Raw genomic sequence first — 16,848 nt, 5'->3', positions numbered from 1 at the left:
AATCCTCAAATCCCTCGCTGGCAGTACTTGGGGAAAAGATAAAGAAACGCTCATGACTACATACAAAGCAATTAGCCAGCCGATTACGTGCTACGCGTCACCCATATGGTCGCCAAGCCTAAAAATCACCCACTGGAAGAAACTACAGGCCTGCCAAAATACTGCTCTCAGAATCGCCACGGGCTGTCTTCTTATGTCCCCAGAACACCATCTGCATAATGAGGCGAGAATACTCCCCATCAGGGAGAGAAATGAGATGCTGACCAAACAGTTCCTGTTGAATACCCAGAAACCTGGGCATCCCAACAGACATCTGATTGATGAACCAGCACCGCCTAGGGGCTTAAGGAGTCATCTCCGTAAGCATTTTGAGGAAATACGGCACCTGAGAACCCAGCCGTATGAAGTGAAAAAACACAAGCAGGTCCTTGGTGAACTCCATAAACAGGCGTTGGACCTTTATGCCGGGAATTGCCCGGTGAATCCAGTGCTTAACGAAAATTATCCAAAACTTGCGGAAGAGGAACGCATACTCCCCAGGGAAACGCGTGTCACTCTTGCTCAACTTCGTTCTGGATACTGTAACAGGTTAAACTCTTACCTATCCAGAATCAACCCCGACATACAAAATGTATGCCCCGCTTGCAACGTGTCCCCACATGACACCAACCATCTCTTCAATTGTAAGGTGGAACCAACGCCTCTAACACCCCTTTCCTTATGGTCCACCCCTGTTGAAACGGCAAGTTTCCTTGGACTCCCGTTAGAGGATTGATCGGTCGCGGCTATTAGGTGGGGCGAGCATTGCTACAACAAAAACAACAACAACATCCAAAACTGTGGCGAGAATTGACGGAAGATGTTGAGAAATCGGCTGAGTATGTTGGTTGACAGCAGTGGACGAACTACTTTGCGAAGATATTGTTGAGGCAGGTGCGCGTTGCAAACAAGTCTATGAGAAGAAAAGGTTGATCACAGCCGTCAATTGTGGTTGAAATTGGAATGAAATTGGGAATGGAAATTGGAACGAAATCTGGAATAATAATTGGAGTGAAAATTGAAGCAAAAATAAAGCGCAAGAAGGTGCATAGCTTTGGTCAAGGAAGTACCGTCTTAAGCAATATCGAAGGAAAGGCAGTTTGTCGTCAACAATGTATCATACATTGTTGCAACGGCTGGGCAGAAGAGGTTGGTCACATTCCTAAATTGTGAAAAACAAATACATATCTCGTACTGATTGATACCTTAATCAGATATTGACAAAACAAAATCAATCAGAATCAATGGGCCTGTGATCAACGGATATTGTTAATGTTTAAGTACACCGTGGGCTTGGGTCTTCCATGACCGGTAACCACGTAACTTTTACACTAGCATAAACTGGGAGTGCTTGCCCAAAAACTGTCGAGGAGCGGGCCCGCTTAGAAAAAATTCCTTCTAATTGTTTCTAGCGGAGCACGTTACCATCACACCACGGCAGCCGCCAAAATAAGGAATGTTCACACCAATATGATGTGGCTCAATAACGTCTCGTCCTCAAAACACCTTAAGCTTAGATACAATTGAAAACTATTGGCTCTTGCTACCATCTCTTTGAATTGTTGGTTGCACACAAGCGACAGTTTGAATCAGATAATGGCTGTATGGAAATTATGCAAAAGTTGAACAAAGATGCACAATTTCCGAGGTCATTGTGTCAATATAATTGCCATGCGCACATATGTATACAGTGATGGTCAAATAAATATGCACTTTTATATTTTCAAAAAATATGCAGAACTTACGTTTACTTTTATTTTGTTAATTTTCAAAACAAAAAAAAACATTGCCATCATCCATTTATACTACATAGATTGTGTCTATAATAATATTTTATAAATGATCATCCTTTGAAGAAAGTAAAAAAAAAAAGCGTAAAAACACCGTGGATCCAAAATTAGTTTGCATTTTCACATTGCACTATTTTAAATTAGTTTGGTTATTATTCCAAAAAGTGTTAATACTGCACTTTATATTTTGGTGTGTAAGAGTTAAACTAAACGCGTTTTTAGATACTTTAAATTTATATTTTGTTGGACAAACATCTTTAAATTTAAAAAAAAAATTTTTTGAATTTGGGAACCTCTTTGAGAGAGGTTGAAATCGGTTGACATAGTTTACACAAAAGTCTTTGTGGCGTCGGAATCCTTTGCAAATTAATTGTTCAAATAAAACGCGATATATCTAGTAATTCACTTCACTTTATTAAACAATTAAATATTAACTTTTACAAAGGTTATAAGCGGGTTGAAAAGGGGTATTAATATGCGGAATAACTTTAGCGAAAGTTTACTGAGCGACGGTGTAAAACTGCACTAGTCGAGTTATTAGTTACGGAAATGTTAAGTTTACGGACATAGCCACGGTTGCCACACCATGTTTTCATTTGGGACCGAAATTCATCGAAAAAAAAGGACCAAATCTCAAAGAAATGCACCAATTTTTTTATTCTTTAATTGGTTTGTAAAAATTCACAAATGTGTCAAATTCATTGTATCATATTTAAGTCAGGTTGTGGTCAAGTACAATGTCACACCCACCCACTTTCATTTTAACAAAAAGCCTTATATAAATGTATGTTTGAACGAAAACCCTTAAAGAAACCCCGTGACGCACGCCAAACTAGTTCAGGCCCCGTATTACGTGTTACGATCCGTGGCCGAAACTAATTTTTCAAATCACAATAGCTCTGAAAGGAGGCATCAGGTTAATGGCATATTCGAAGTCGCGACAAATAATACTAGTTAGATCAATAACTTTGCATAGTTATCGCTTAAGTGAAAATAGTTTTCAGTCGCTGATAGTAACTCGTAATACGGGACCAGTTTCATTTACGTAAAATTCTTATTTTTTTTAAACTAAATTACTCCATAGCTCGGTTTTATCACAATATCTGTTCTAAAAATGTTTTTCCAATAGCTGGGTATTCCAATTTTTTTTTTAATGGTAAGCAAATTTAATTTTTTACTCTTCCGTTTGCCAATACACCCTCACGCTTCAATTTTCCCATCTATGGCCTACATTCAGTAAAGACCAGTTTTTTTTTTTTAATGGTAAGCAAATTTAATTCTTTACTCTTCCGTTTGCCAATACACCCTCACGCTTCAATTTTCCCATCTATGGCCTACATTCAGTAAAGACCAGTTTTGAAATGTACACTTTTTTTCATATAATTTTTTGAGAAAAATTTATAATTGAAAAACTCACAGTAATGGAATCCAGCCACAGCCCTTAGATTAACCATTGAAAAATTTAAACTGTCTAGTAATGGAATTTTGATCACATTTAACTAGGTACGAGAAATTAGTTAACAACGTTATTTGGGTAGTCTGGGGTCTTTTCTCCAAGGGGAGTAATTTGGCACAAAGCGTTTATAATGTTATCGCTTTAAAAAACATTTCTAAATTATGTACACTGAAATTGCTTAAATATCCAATATTTTGATACGAGCCGGGCCCGTGCGCATCTTGCGCAAGAAATATAAAAGTCTCTTATCAAATATCAACAGAAATCAGCTGTTCTTTCAATCAATTAAAACTTACAGCTTGCGCTACCGGTAATGCAGTGCAAATATTCACAATAGTGCCATAGTACAAATAGATTTCTTTCTGTGCTCACAATCGTTCATTTTTAACAAATTATTTTAATAAAATATAGCTAAAGAAAAGCACTGCGACCAAAATTGCCCAAAGCTCGCTAATAGCCCGAATTTTCATCTTTACAACCAAAACTTTATGTATAGATTTGGATTCCAAATAAGAGCGAAAAAGGAACCCGTACATAAAAACAGCAATTAGAAATCATATATATGATAATCCTTGTACATACCTAGAATTACTCAAAATGTGCTTCATATTAATGGTATGATCTAGGCAAACAAACCTTTTCTGATTGCACTCTTCCAGAGTGAGCCAACAAGTAAAATAGATAGGCCGCTTGCTTCATCAACGATTAACGAAAACGGGTTTGCTTCAAGATCCAGCACTTTTGTAAACTATCTGCCAGGTGAAGTGTTATTATTCTGCTACATTTTAATGACAGAATTTTTTTCGTAAGAAATCTAGTATGGTAAATTGAAAATTAGATAAGGGTCAATGAGAGACCAGCGGACCAAATGGGGTTGGAAAGGACCATTTTTGGTCCAAATGGACCAAAATGGCAACCTTGGACATAGCATAAAAGGAAATGGCAATTACAGTAGTGTAGACTTGTGCGTTAACCCTTAATGTTGCGATATTTACATTAGCTTTAAAATATGCATAAGTGAACTCGGCAGTATTCCGTAAAATTCAAGGGGTTGTGTAGCGCAATATATACATTCTCCAACCCAATTGTCAACCTCACCTTCGAGCGGCGAATCCCGTTTCACTAACAGACGAGGCTCTGGTGACCCCAAGCTCCTCATGGTGGAGAGGGAGGGATGGCCAGAAGGTTTAATGTGGCCATATAAATCGTTCCCGAGATGGTCGGGCTAGCACCTTAATGGTGCTGTGTTACCGGAGCGTACCGGATCTGTATCCGGCAAAGGACCATCACATCGATAACACTCCCCAAAGCCGTCGGGGAGTGACCTTATCACTACAATAACAACAACAACAACAGTCTTCCATAACAGACTGTTGCTATTTGTCCAAAGAATTGAGCCCATAACTTCCGTGTTTTGTTATTTTTTTTTTTTTAATAGTTTGTTATATATTTTTCCATAATTTTATTTCTTTTATTTTCATTGTTTTTGCTATTATTTTCTTGCATGTTTTTTCTCTAATTTTTTCCTTTAGGTTTTTTTTATTTTTTTCCTTCTTTTATTATTATTTTTCCTTTTTTTATACCTTTCATGAACATGAAATGGTATATTAACTTTGGTCCGATGTTTGTAACGTTGAGAAATATAGAAGATAGACTCACCATTAAGTATACCGAATTGATCAGGGCGACGAACTGAATTGATATAGCCATGTCCGTCTGTCCGTCCGTCTGTCTGTTTGAACGTAAACTAGTCCCTCAAATTTTGAGATATCTCAATGAAATTTGGCACAAGATGCATTTTTGTATGATATTAGACATTTGTCGGATCCGGTAGGATCGGACCACTATAACATATATCTCCCATACAACCGATCGTTCAGATAAGACGATTTTGGTAATTTCTGCCGCAATTTAGAAAGTATAAACGTGAACTCGGTGATATACATATATTCTAATATGTCATAGAAGATATTCTGAAAAAATTATTTTGATCGGAGCTATATATATTATATATCCCATACAACCGATCGTTCAGATAGAAAGATTTTTGCCATTTCTCCCTTAATTTCCAATATAAAAAGGTTTAACTTGGTGATATTTATTCTAATATATCATAGAAGATTTCCTGAAAAAATCACTTTGATCGGAGCTATATGTATATAGTATATACCTATCCCATACAACCGATCGTTCAGATAGAAAGATTTTTAACCATTTCTCCCTTAGTTTCCAATATAAAAACGTGAACCTTGGTGATATATATTCTAATATATCATAGAAGATTTCCTGTAAAAATCATTTCGATCGGAGCTATATATAATATATATCCCATACAACCGATCGTTCAGATAAGGGGGTTTTTGCCATTTTTTATTTTATATTTATCTTAAAAATCGTTTAGGTATGTATGTACATCTGTTCACTATATATTTCCTATCTTATTCATCCTATTATTTGGAGATTACGAACGATACGATAAGATTATTGTTCAGCCCCATTCATGAAAGGTATGAAGTCTTCGGCACAGCCGAAGACAGTCCCGTCCTTACTTGTTTTATTTTTTTTACGTTCGATTTTTTTTTGTTCTGATGTTCTTCACTCCAGACAAAGAAGTTGTTTTCTTTCTTATGAATAGCTACTTCGTAACATTTATCTGACCACTACTGTTATGCACATTTCCATAAATAAGCAAAATTGCTTATTAAAATCATAAACACGTGAACCGTCAAGATCAATGAAAATGAAAATAAAACAAAATTTAAACTTAATTGAAAACTGACTATGATGATTAAGAAAATGGAATAAAAAAACTTGAAACGGAAAATGTGAAAAGCACCATTCATTTATTCAATATGAACATACAAAGCTACTAATCTGTAGTCATTGATGTGAAACAATAACAACAGCGGGCGTTTTTAGAGGTAATACCTAATCTAAAAAGCTTTTTAGTGTTGAAATGTTGCTAAGTTGTGGGGTAAAACGTCTTCCCGATACCATAATCGCCGTTTACGAAACGTGGTTCCGGCACCCGACTAAGACGAAGTGAGAATGGCAATATCTAGGCTAAAGAATAACATGGCGCCGAGAAATGACGGACTACCCGCCGACCTGTTCATAAAGGGGGGCGAAGAGTTGGTAAAGAGTATACATCAACTCCTATACAAAATATGGTCGGATGAGCGTATGTCTCCAGATTGGAATTTAGGTATGCTCTACCCAAACCAAAAGAAAGTCGATACCACAAACCGCGCCAATTACCGCGGAATCAGCTTGTTTAATATCGCATACAAGGATCTATCTAGCCTACTGTGCGACCGGCTGAAGCCCAAAGTCAAAGAACTGATTGGACCTTCACTGTGTGGCTTCAGACCTGGCAAATCTAATATCGACCAGATCTTCACGATGCCCTAAATCCTGGAGAAGACACACGATAAAAGAATCGACACTCGCCATTTTTTTGTCAATTTCAAAACAACCATTGATAGCGCGAAAAGAGATGGCTGGTATGCTGCTATGTCTGAATTTAGGTTCCGTGCAAAGTTAATATTGATCTGCCAAATGACGTCGAGCAACACAAGTAAGGATTGGGAAGGACCTCTTCGAGCCGTTCGAAACTAAACGAGCCTTCAGGCAAGGCGATTGTTTTTCGTGTGTTTGACATAATCCTGGGTAAGATAGTTCTAGCAGCAGAACTAAACCGCGATAGCACAACTTATTATAAGTTATTATTATTAATTGAAAAAACCTGTTTCTAAAATTCTGATGTTGCTTTACCCGGGGCGTGAACCCAGGATTTTCGGTGTGGATAGCGGAGCACGCTACCATCACACCACGTGGGCCGCCCTAGATAAAGGTGCGAAAAATTTAGTCTTGCGGTAAATGAGACAAAGTTATCCAAGAAAGAATCGGCGCCTTGATAGCCTCGTCACTGTTGATAAATTGAATTGAATGAATTTGAGACTGGGAAGGACTTCGTCTCTTCATAGGCAATTAAAAAGTAGTCATGTCTTGAACAAAAATCACGCTCTACAAGTCGCTCAGCATACCTGTCCTGATGTTTTTTAGATATTCTTACACACAAAGTGTAAAAATTGTTTTAATGCAAGAAAATCTATAAAAAGCTATTTCGAAAAAAATTTCACACACTGATGCGATTTTTGAGAGATTTCAAATTTGTATTTGTCATCCCAAAACTGATTGAAATTTACAAATATTTTCAAAAACGTTTTAGGTCGTGTTTTTTTTGAAAATTATTAAAATTAAATAAAGTAATATCAAATTAGGTTGTTGTTGTTGTTGTTGTAGCAGTGCTTCGCCCCATCCAATAGGTGCGACCTATCACAAATTGTCATCAATATTCTCTAACGGGAGTCCAAGGAAACTTACTGTTTCAACAGGGGTGGACCATAATGAGAGGGGTGTTAGGGACGTTGGTATCAAATTAGGTGATAATTGTTACTGATATTTTCGTGTTCACAACTGTGAATCTCTGTAGTTTGATCGTCTATAACTTCGAGTTGACAACACGAAATAACGTAAAAACAATTTAAGTTGCATATTTTTACCTGGTGAAGATTATAGGCACATTTTTATCACACAATTCCGGGAAGTGCATTAGGGGTGGAGTTCTCTCACTGTGAAAAACTGAAAAATGTACAGTGATTAAAAACTCATTTGCACACAAAATTTATACTGAACATTATCATGCTGTGCTGTATGGTATTTAGCATACTGTTTTGCTGAATAAGAGCTGAATGTCATATGTCAGTGAGAAAGTATTTATCAAACGTCATGAAAACAAAAAAGTCATTCTGCAACAATGCGTGTGAGTTTTGACTGTCCATAATAGAAAAATCACGAAGTTTTTATCAGTGAGTTTTCTTTGTCACAGTTGTTCTTTGCGGAATCAAAATTCTAAAGTTTACACAATTTCCAGTGTACACATTAATCATATATTATTTCTAATTGCTGTTTTTATGTACGGGTCCCTTTTTCGCTCTTATTTGGAATCCAAATCTATAAATAAAGTTTTGGATGTAAAGATGGAGATTCGGGCTATTAGCCAGCTTTTATGTTGGCCAATCCCGCAACTTCTCCGATTTGTTCTTCTGGACTCAAAAAAAAACTGGTACACTGCAAGTTCAACTTCTTTGGTTTACGTAACTTGCTCATTGTATCATAGAATGATGTGTTGGGAGCTTTGTTTGTGTCTGTAATTGCTTTTAATGGTAAGCGTGATTGGGAAAGGGAAGCAGATGCTGTCGCAATCAGGCAGTCACGGTTATTCCTTCCAAGGTCACGCCGATATCACAATCACAGTAACACGGATGCCACTTCTATGATTATCATAAATCACGGACATTTATACCACGATGATCAGATTTACATAAAATAAAAACTGTCACATAAAAAGTCAATAAAAATTTACCGCGCTTTAAGCTGTCTGCTCTGAGATCTGATTTTTTTTATTTAGTCCAATACCGTCGCTATCAAGGCGAATCCATACCAGGTGGTGGCAAAGCGAATTCAACCAATTCGCCGTGCAGAAGAATGTCAAGTCAAAAGAAAATTTTCATTGATTTCGATTAAAGGGTCAGTTATACTTACAGTGCATTGCATGACAAAACAGTACATAGCATGTGAAACATAAACGTGATTATACTTTACGTAGCGTACATAGACTATCGCTGACAAGGGCAAGCAAACACATAAATAAAGTTTGTATGTAAAATATACACAACCACAAGCAAGCAATATGTGCTACTCTGAGTGTTGCTCATTTTTCCACTCTTTGCAATAACAATGTTAACAGCACGGGAGTGAGAGAATCGCGCGCATAGCACAAACATGAAAATCAAAATTCAACATACTTCCATGCAATGCAATGCAATGCACTGCATAGTCTAATCAAGTACACGCAAATCTCATTGAACAGATATTGTTTGTGAGAGCAATGTTGCTGTGCCCTGCTATGCTATGTAAGTAGAGTAACTTCAGGTATTGTGATATGGGAGGGTAATGTGATATACCCGCTTATTTTCTGAACTATGCATGCTTCAACAAGAACTTGCTGTTTAAAGTAGGCATAATGGAAGAAAACTGCTGCAGCAGAATTATATATGCTGACGAATGCTTCGTTTGTTCTCATTGCGAAAAAGTTCATTGAGTGGTGGGGTCGTAATTATTTAAGTGCGTACTTTGCAAATCGATTTCTTTGAATTTAACACAAATTTTTTTAAAATAATATTTAGTTTTCCATTAACGCGAGTCTATTTAGCTGTAGATCAGGTAAGTTTTCAATAAAGTGAAGTGGAATTTTTAAAAACAAATTAAATATAAAAAAAGTTAAATTCGGCTAATGTGATATAGCCTTAGTCGTCTAATGTGATATGGTATATCACATTAAACTCCTAACCTGTTAACAACAAACAAGTGATGTATTTTCTGTATTTTGTTAGATCATGCCCAAGAAAGGCAATATTCGAAAATGGGATGCCGAGAGTATGAGGAAAGCCATTTTAGCTGTGAGAGGAGAAAAGATGGGTATACTCTTGGCTTCAAAACCACTAGGGCGTAAACCTGTATTCAAGCAAGATTTGGAAATGGAACTGGAACAATATTGACAACTCATTTTTTTTGATAAAGGAATGTGCGGGTAAGGATTGGTTGTATGTCTTTCTAAAAAGGCACAAGTCCGAAATAAGTCTTCGAAGCACGACAGGAACTTCAATGGCTAGGGCTAAAGGCTTTAATGAGGAAAGCGTCATTGATCATTTCCTACGGTTCACCAACCCTTCAAAAGAAAACCCAATGCTGCTTATTTTAGACGGTCATTATAGTCATACCAGAAATATTGAGGTTCTTGACAAAGCTCGTCAAAATGGTGTTGTTATTATATCTTTACCACCACATTTTACAACCAAGATGCAACCTCTCGGTAAATCGTTTATGCGGCCCCTTAAAACGCATTATAATGACGAGAACAAGGCCAAAAGATAACCCAATTCGACGTTGTTGAGTTGTTCTCAAAAGCATATCTTAAGGTTCAAACAGCTCAGGTCGCAATAAACGGGTTTAAGTGTACTGAAATGTATCCTTTTGATAAACATATATTTCAAGAAATCGACCCTATCGCTGAAAGACAAGATCATTTTCAAGAAGAAGCTTCTATGCAAGCAAACTTAGAAGAACCAGTCGCCAGCACTAGTAGTGCAGCTATGAGCAAATTTGCAACACCTTGGGAGATCTCACCACAACCGAAAATAAAACAATCTACTAGCTCCAGAGATAAACGATCAGCTGCGACGGTATTAACAACATCACCATACAAATCATCTTTAGAGGAGATCATAAGAAATGCCGAGAAGCAAAAGAAGAAGCCACCAAAATCCCGTAGTGGTAAAAACCCTCGCAAAAAGCCAAATAGGGAAAGTTCTGCGAGCGAATCTGGCCCAACTAAAAATTATGAATCTGAAGAAAGTTTGTAGATGAAGACCTTTGGATAGAGGCTCCACCTAGTAACGATACGGTGTGTGCTTTTTGTAATAAGGTATTTGAGATTGACGAAGGCAACCCAACATGGTTATCGTGTTTACAATGCTATTTAATTTGGGTACACAGTAAATGCCTCCCTAAACGGCAAGCTATTTTTGTATGCGAGTCCTGTGAGTCATCTTAGGAAATTGAGACTCAAGATCTCATCAATATCTAATTATCTATCAATGTATTTTATTTGAACTTTTTTTAAATTTAGTTTAAGAATTTTTAAAGATATATGTACATATGTACCCATGAATAAAATGTTTGGTTTTGTTTGAAATTCTGAATAATAAATGAAAATATATAAAATTTCGATGGGCCTTACTTTTATACATGTTTGTCTGGGGCTAAACTCTTCCGGGAGTATGGGCGTATAATGTGATATATATATATCACTTTACCCGAATAGAGTATATCACATTACCCGCCAAATTTTACAAAGCCCTCTTTTCGACTATTTTTGATTTCAGTGGAAAATCTTCCGATTGGCTGAAAATAGAATACTCATAACTCAAAATTAACTACGCAATATATCAATACATTATATTAAGCAATAATATTTGAATAAAAGGGTGAAATTATGAAGTAATAGCAGAACAAGGATTACCTATATCACAATACCCGAAGTTACTCTATAACTGACCATTAACTGACATATTTGCCGTCATCCAGTGAGTTTTACAGCTTCGGCTCACGCTCAATTCTCACGGGAAAGCTCTGGATCATTGAGAGACTTGAGAAGCAGATGTCGTGATATTTTCGCACACGTGAAATATAGGCAAATGTCGCCGCTGTTTTTCATTTATTTTTGAAAAAGTAGGTTTATTAAAAGCAGCGTTGCCAAACTAAAGACAAGTAATTAACAAGTTATCTGGCTCACAAATCGAACCAGACTTCTATCTGGATTTATCTGGCTCAAATCGTTGTTGTTGCATTTACATGCAAAATTATTTATCTGGCTCAGGCTCTCTGCCACCGGAGGATGGCTATTGTTCTCCAAAGCTTTGTATGGAAAATTATCAAGAAGAAGCAATCAGCTGTTGGGATAACACCACCTCTAATGAATTCGCCTTGGTCGCTATTAATAAAGTTACTTCACATACAAAATTGGGGTCAGCAGGTAAGCTCAGTTCTATCAGAACAAAAACAAAACAAAAAGCAGTAACATTGTAATTACAAACTTTTGGAAAGGAAAAGCAGTAGGACGCAAACTAATAATAAAACAAGTAAGGAAGGCTAAGTTCGGGTGTAACCGAACATTACATACTCAGTTGAGGGCTGAGGAGACAAAGTAAGGGAAAATCACCATGTTGTAAAAAGAACCTAGGGTAACCCTGGAATGTGTTTGTATGACATGTGTATCAAATGGAAGGTATTAAAGAGTATTTTAAGAGGAAGTGGGCCATAGTTCTATAGATGGACGCCATTTAGGGATATCGTCATAAAGGTGGACCAGGCCTGACTCTAGAATTTGTTTGTACGATATGGGTATCAAATGAAAGGTGTTAATAAGTTTTTTAAAAGGGCGTGGGCCTTAGTTCTATAGGTGGACACCTTTTCGAGATATCGCCATAAAGGTGGACCAGGGATGACTCTAGAATTTGTTTGTACGATATGGGTATCATATGAAAGATGTTAATGAGTATTTTAAAAGGGAGTGGGCAATAGTTCTATAGGTGGGCGCCTTTTCGAGATATCGATAAACTGCCCTGCAAAACTTTTTCATTTTCTTCTACTTAATATGGTAGGTGTCACACCCATTTTACCAAGTTTTTTTCTAAAGTTATATTTTGCGTCCATAGACCAATACAATTACCGTGTTTCATCCCTTTTTTCGTATTTGGTATATAATTATGGAATTTTTTTTCGTTTTTCGTAATTTTGGATATCGAAAAAGTGGGCGTTGTCATAGTCGGATTTCGGCCATTTTTTACACCAATACAAAGTGAGTTCAGATAAGTACGTGAACTGAGTTTATATCGATTTTTGCTCAAGTTATCGTGTTAACGGCCGAGCGGAAGGACAGACGGTCGACTGTGTATAAAAACTGGGCGTGGCTTCAACCGATTTCGCCCTTTTTCACAGAAAACAGTTATCGTCCAAGAATCTAAGCCTCTACCAAATTTCACACGGATTGGTAAATTTTTGTTCGACTTATGGCATTAAAAGAATCCTAGACAAATTAAATGAAAAAGGGCGGAGCCACGCCCATTTTGAAATTTTCTTTTATTTTTGTATTTTGTTGCACCATACCATTACTGGAGTTGAATGTTGACATAATTTACTTATATACTGTAAGATATTAACTTTTCTTTTAAAATTTGAATTAAAAAAAAAAATTTTTTTAAAGTGGGCGTGGTCGTTCTCCGATTTTGCTAATTTTTATGAAGCAGACATATAGTAATAAGAGTAACGTTCCTGCCAAATTTCATCATAATATCTTCAACGACTGCCAAATTACAGCTTGCAAAACTTCTAAATTACCTTCTTTTAAAAGTGGGCGGTGCCACGCCCATTGTCCAAAATTTTACTATTTTTCTATTCTGCGTCATAAGTTCAACTCACCTACCAAGTTTCATCGTTTAATCCGTATTTGGTAATGAATTATCGCACTTTTTCGATTTTTCGAAATTTTCGATATGGAAAAAGTGGGCGTGGTTATTGTCCGATATCGTTCATTTTAAATAGCGATCTGAGATGAGTGCCCAGGAACCCACATACCAAATTTCATCAAGATACCTCAAAATTAACTCAAGTTATCGTGTTAACGGACAGACGGACGGACGGAGATGGCTCAATCGAATTTTTTTTCGATACTAATGATTTTGATATAAAAATAAAAAAAAAATTAATGTAAGGCGCGATAACCTCCGAAGAGATCTAAGGCCGAGCTTCTCTTCAAATTTGCGTCGTGCTCCTCTTGATTTTTCCCTACAAATTGGCCGGACGGGACCTACATGTTTTATGCCGACTCCGAACGGCATCTGCAAAGCAGATGAGTTTTCACTGAGAGCTTTTCATGGCAGAAATACAATCGGAGCGCTTGCCAGACACTGCCGAGGGGCGACCCCGCTTAGAAAAATTTTCTTCTAATTAAAAAATCTTATTTCTAAAATTTTGATGTTGCTTTGCCCGGGAGTTGAACCCAGGGCATACGGTGTGATAGGCGGAGCACGCTACCATCACACCACGGTGGCCGCCATATGATTTTGATATATGGAAGTCTATATCTATCTCGATTCCTTTATACCTGTACAACCAACCGTTATCCAATCAAAGTTAATATACTCTGTGAGCTTTGCTCAACTGAGTATAACAAGTAAGGAAGTCTAAGTTCGGGTGAAACCGAACATCACATACCCAGCTGTACACTTGAAATGCTGTTGTTGTTTGTTTTGTGTGCTTAATAGTGTAACAAGGCTGCGCAATAACACATATACATATGGTTCTATTCTGAACCAATTTTTCTTCGAGTTATGGCTACCGAAACATAGAAAATTGTTTAGTCATAAAATGGGCAGTGCCACGCCCATTTTTTTAAATTTTAAGTTTTTCCTATTTCTTGTTATAAATCCACTTGGGAAATGAAATACCATTGATATAAGCTCTTTTTTGCAAATATATAGCTTATTTTATTCTTCCACGACCCTTTTAAAAATCTTTTATATAAAAGTGGGCGTGTCCTCAACCGATTTCGTTAATTTTTTTTCAAAGCATTCCTTATAGTAAAGGCAACCTCTCTACCGAATTTTGTTACGATAGGTTTAAAGATTTTTGATTTATGATTAATAATATTTGTAAAATTGATTTTATCACAAGTGGGCGGTTCCACGCCCATTTAAAAAAAAAAATTCAAATTTTTATCAAGAGTCTCAATATCAGTTCACACGTCGAATTTCAACATTCTAGGTGTATTATTTACTAAATAATCAGGTTTTTTGTGTTTTCCAAAATGTTATATACATATATAAAAAGCGGGCGTGGTTATCATCTGATTTTGCTCATTTCCAATACCAATCTATTCTGGGTCCAGATAAGCTCGTGTACCAAATTTGGTGAAGATATCCCAATATTTATACAAGTTATGACGTTAACGGACAGACGGACGGACGGATAGCTGGACGGACGGACGGACATGGCTCAATCAAATTTTTTTTCGATACTGATGATTTTGATGTATGGAAGTCTTACATCTATCTCGATTCCTTTATACCTGTACAACCAACCGTTTTCCAATCAAAGTTATAATACCCTGTGTACAAATACAGCTGGGTATAAAAACATTGCTTTGTCACGCACATACACCCGCAAACAATTCATTCACAGCAAAACACCGGCGACAGCGCCAACTATATACATTGGACTTTGTCGATTTATTAACCGATATCGCGCCATCGATTTTTCGATAGGATTTTGGCTCAGGAAAAAAGCTTCACTACACATACCCAAAAAAAAATTTTCGAGCCTGCGAAATTTCATTTTTTTTACTTTTTTCGACTTTGATTAAAAATAAATTGATTGTAAAATTTTCATGTATACCCTGTCTGACCCTAAAATGTTCGCTAAAAAGTTGTCGATAACAGTTTTTTGAAAAAAAAAAAATATTTGTATATATACATATGAAAATTTTTTTGGTAGGTCATGAAAAAACCTTAAAAATCAAAGTCAAAAAAAAAAATTTCGCAGGCTCGAAAATTATTTTTTTGGGTATGCGTAGTGGAAGTGTTTCTTCCTGAGCCCAAATCCTATCGAAACATTGATGGCGCGATATCGGTTAACTTTCGTCCATACAAATCCCACCCCAATATACATACATTTGTAAATCACATGTGTATTATTTAATGTGGGTACGTACAATATTGTAACGTATTTGCTGCAAATCCTCTTATTTGCAATCCTCTGCTAAGTTCGAATCACTAAACTGTTGAATAAATAACTCCAATATTGAATAATGGAAAAACGGCCTTTATTAAAGTACTTCACAATAACACTTATACTTTGCTACTCGCTGGCTTAATAACCAAACTGATTGATAACTCAAATTAAACTCTACTATTGGCCGCCAGATCGCGTGCTTAATCAATAACTGAGTGCTCAACTCAAACTGAATTACAGCGCCTCTACATCTGTCGCCTTTTATACTCTTTGGTTTCCTCGTTCGCATTTTTCTAGAATCTACTAGCATAGTCCATGAGCTCTCAAACTTCTCAGCTATAACTAAAATTGCACAATTTTATACATCTTTTAGGCGCTTCCAGAATCTACTAGTCCAGTAGCTCTCAAACTTTTCAGATATATGCATGTGTTAGTGCATTGACTCTCCGCTGCTCGTATTCGTACATGGTACATATGTGTAGACGCAATTATTTATTCGTTTATGTAGATACATAATGATTGAATTATTGATGTGAATGTTTGTAGCATTGTAAATTTTACCAAGTAGCGCAACTAACAGCTGATCGGTGAAAATTCGCACATTCACACGCACAGTTCTCGACTCAGTTTCAAAACAAAACTTTAGATTATTTAATTCAAATATTCAAGTGAGATAATCCTTACAAATTTATGTATACAGAATATATATGGTATTTTTGTTGTTATTAAAACAATAGTTTTATTTATATGAAAGCTTCTATCATTTTTTTTTTTTTAACTTTGAAAAATCTCCGAACACCATTCCTTCATTATATGACATTCGACTGCCTAGTACACTGTCTTCCACTCTATTCGCAACATAACCTCTACTTAAGCTGCCAAACTATATAGTAAACAATGGTTTGAAGTTTACAGTCTCTCGCGCACACATAGGCGTATAAGTAAATGCATCTGTGTGTGACATCTCTCGGCTGCCTTATATATGTGTATACATGATTTGATTATTGACGTAAATATCGCTTAGCATGGCCTTAGCATCGCCTTAGTGACGGTATAGCTTAGTGATGCTAATATCCGTGACACTGCCCTCCACCTAAGTCTGATCGTCCCGATCAGACAAATCTCTCGATCTAAACGCTGCTAATCTCT

The 16,848-nt window shown here is 36.6% G+C and overlaps 1 protein-coding gene across 4 annotated transcripts in view; it reads right to left on the bottom strand.

The window, feature by feature from the left end:
• The window catches only part of 14-3-3zeta (tyrosine 3-monooxygenase/tryptophan 5-monooxygenase activation protein zeta), a 126,421-nt gene that overhangs the window by 72,991 nt on the left and 36,582 nt on the right, over positions 1-16,848 (bottom strand). The window contains exon 2 of one of the 4 annotated variants that reach the window (XM_067774427.1): positions 7,851-7,929. The exons of the other annotated variants lie outside the window; for them this stretch is intronic. The gene's annotated coding sequence lies outside the window, so the exon portion shown is untranslated. The remainder of the gene's footprint in view (positions 1-7,850; positions 7,930-16,848) is intronic. 4 annotated transcript variants of the gene reach the window in all.

This window comes from Eurosta solidaginis, chromosome 3, assembly GCF_040869045.1.
Source record: "Eurosta solidaginis isolate ZX-2024a chromosome 3, ASM4086904v1, whole genome shotgun sequence".
In the NCBI taxonomy this organism is placed as follows: domain Eukaryota; kingdom Metazoa; phylum Arthropoda; class Insecta; order Diptera; family Tephritidae; genus Eurosta; species Eurosta solidaginis.
Note: the sequence above shows the minus strand (reverse complement) of the source record. Positions and strands in the feature narration are given on the sequence as shown.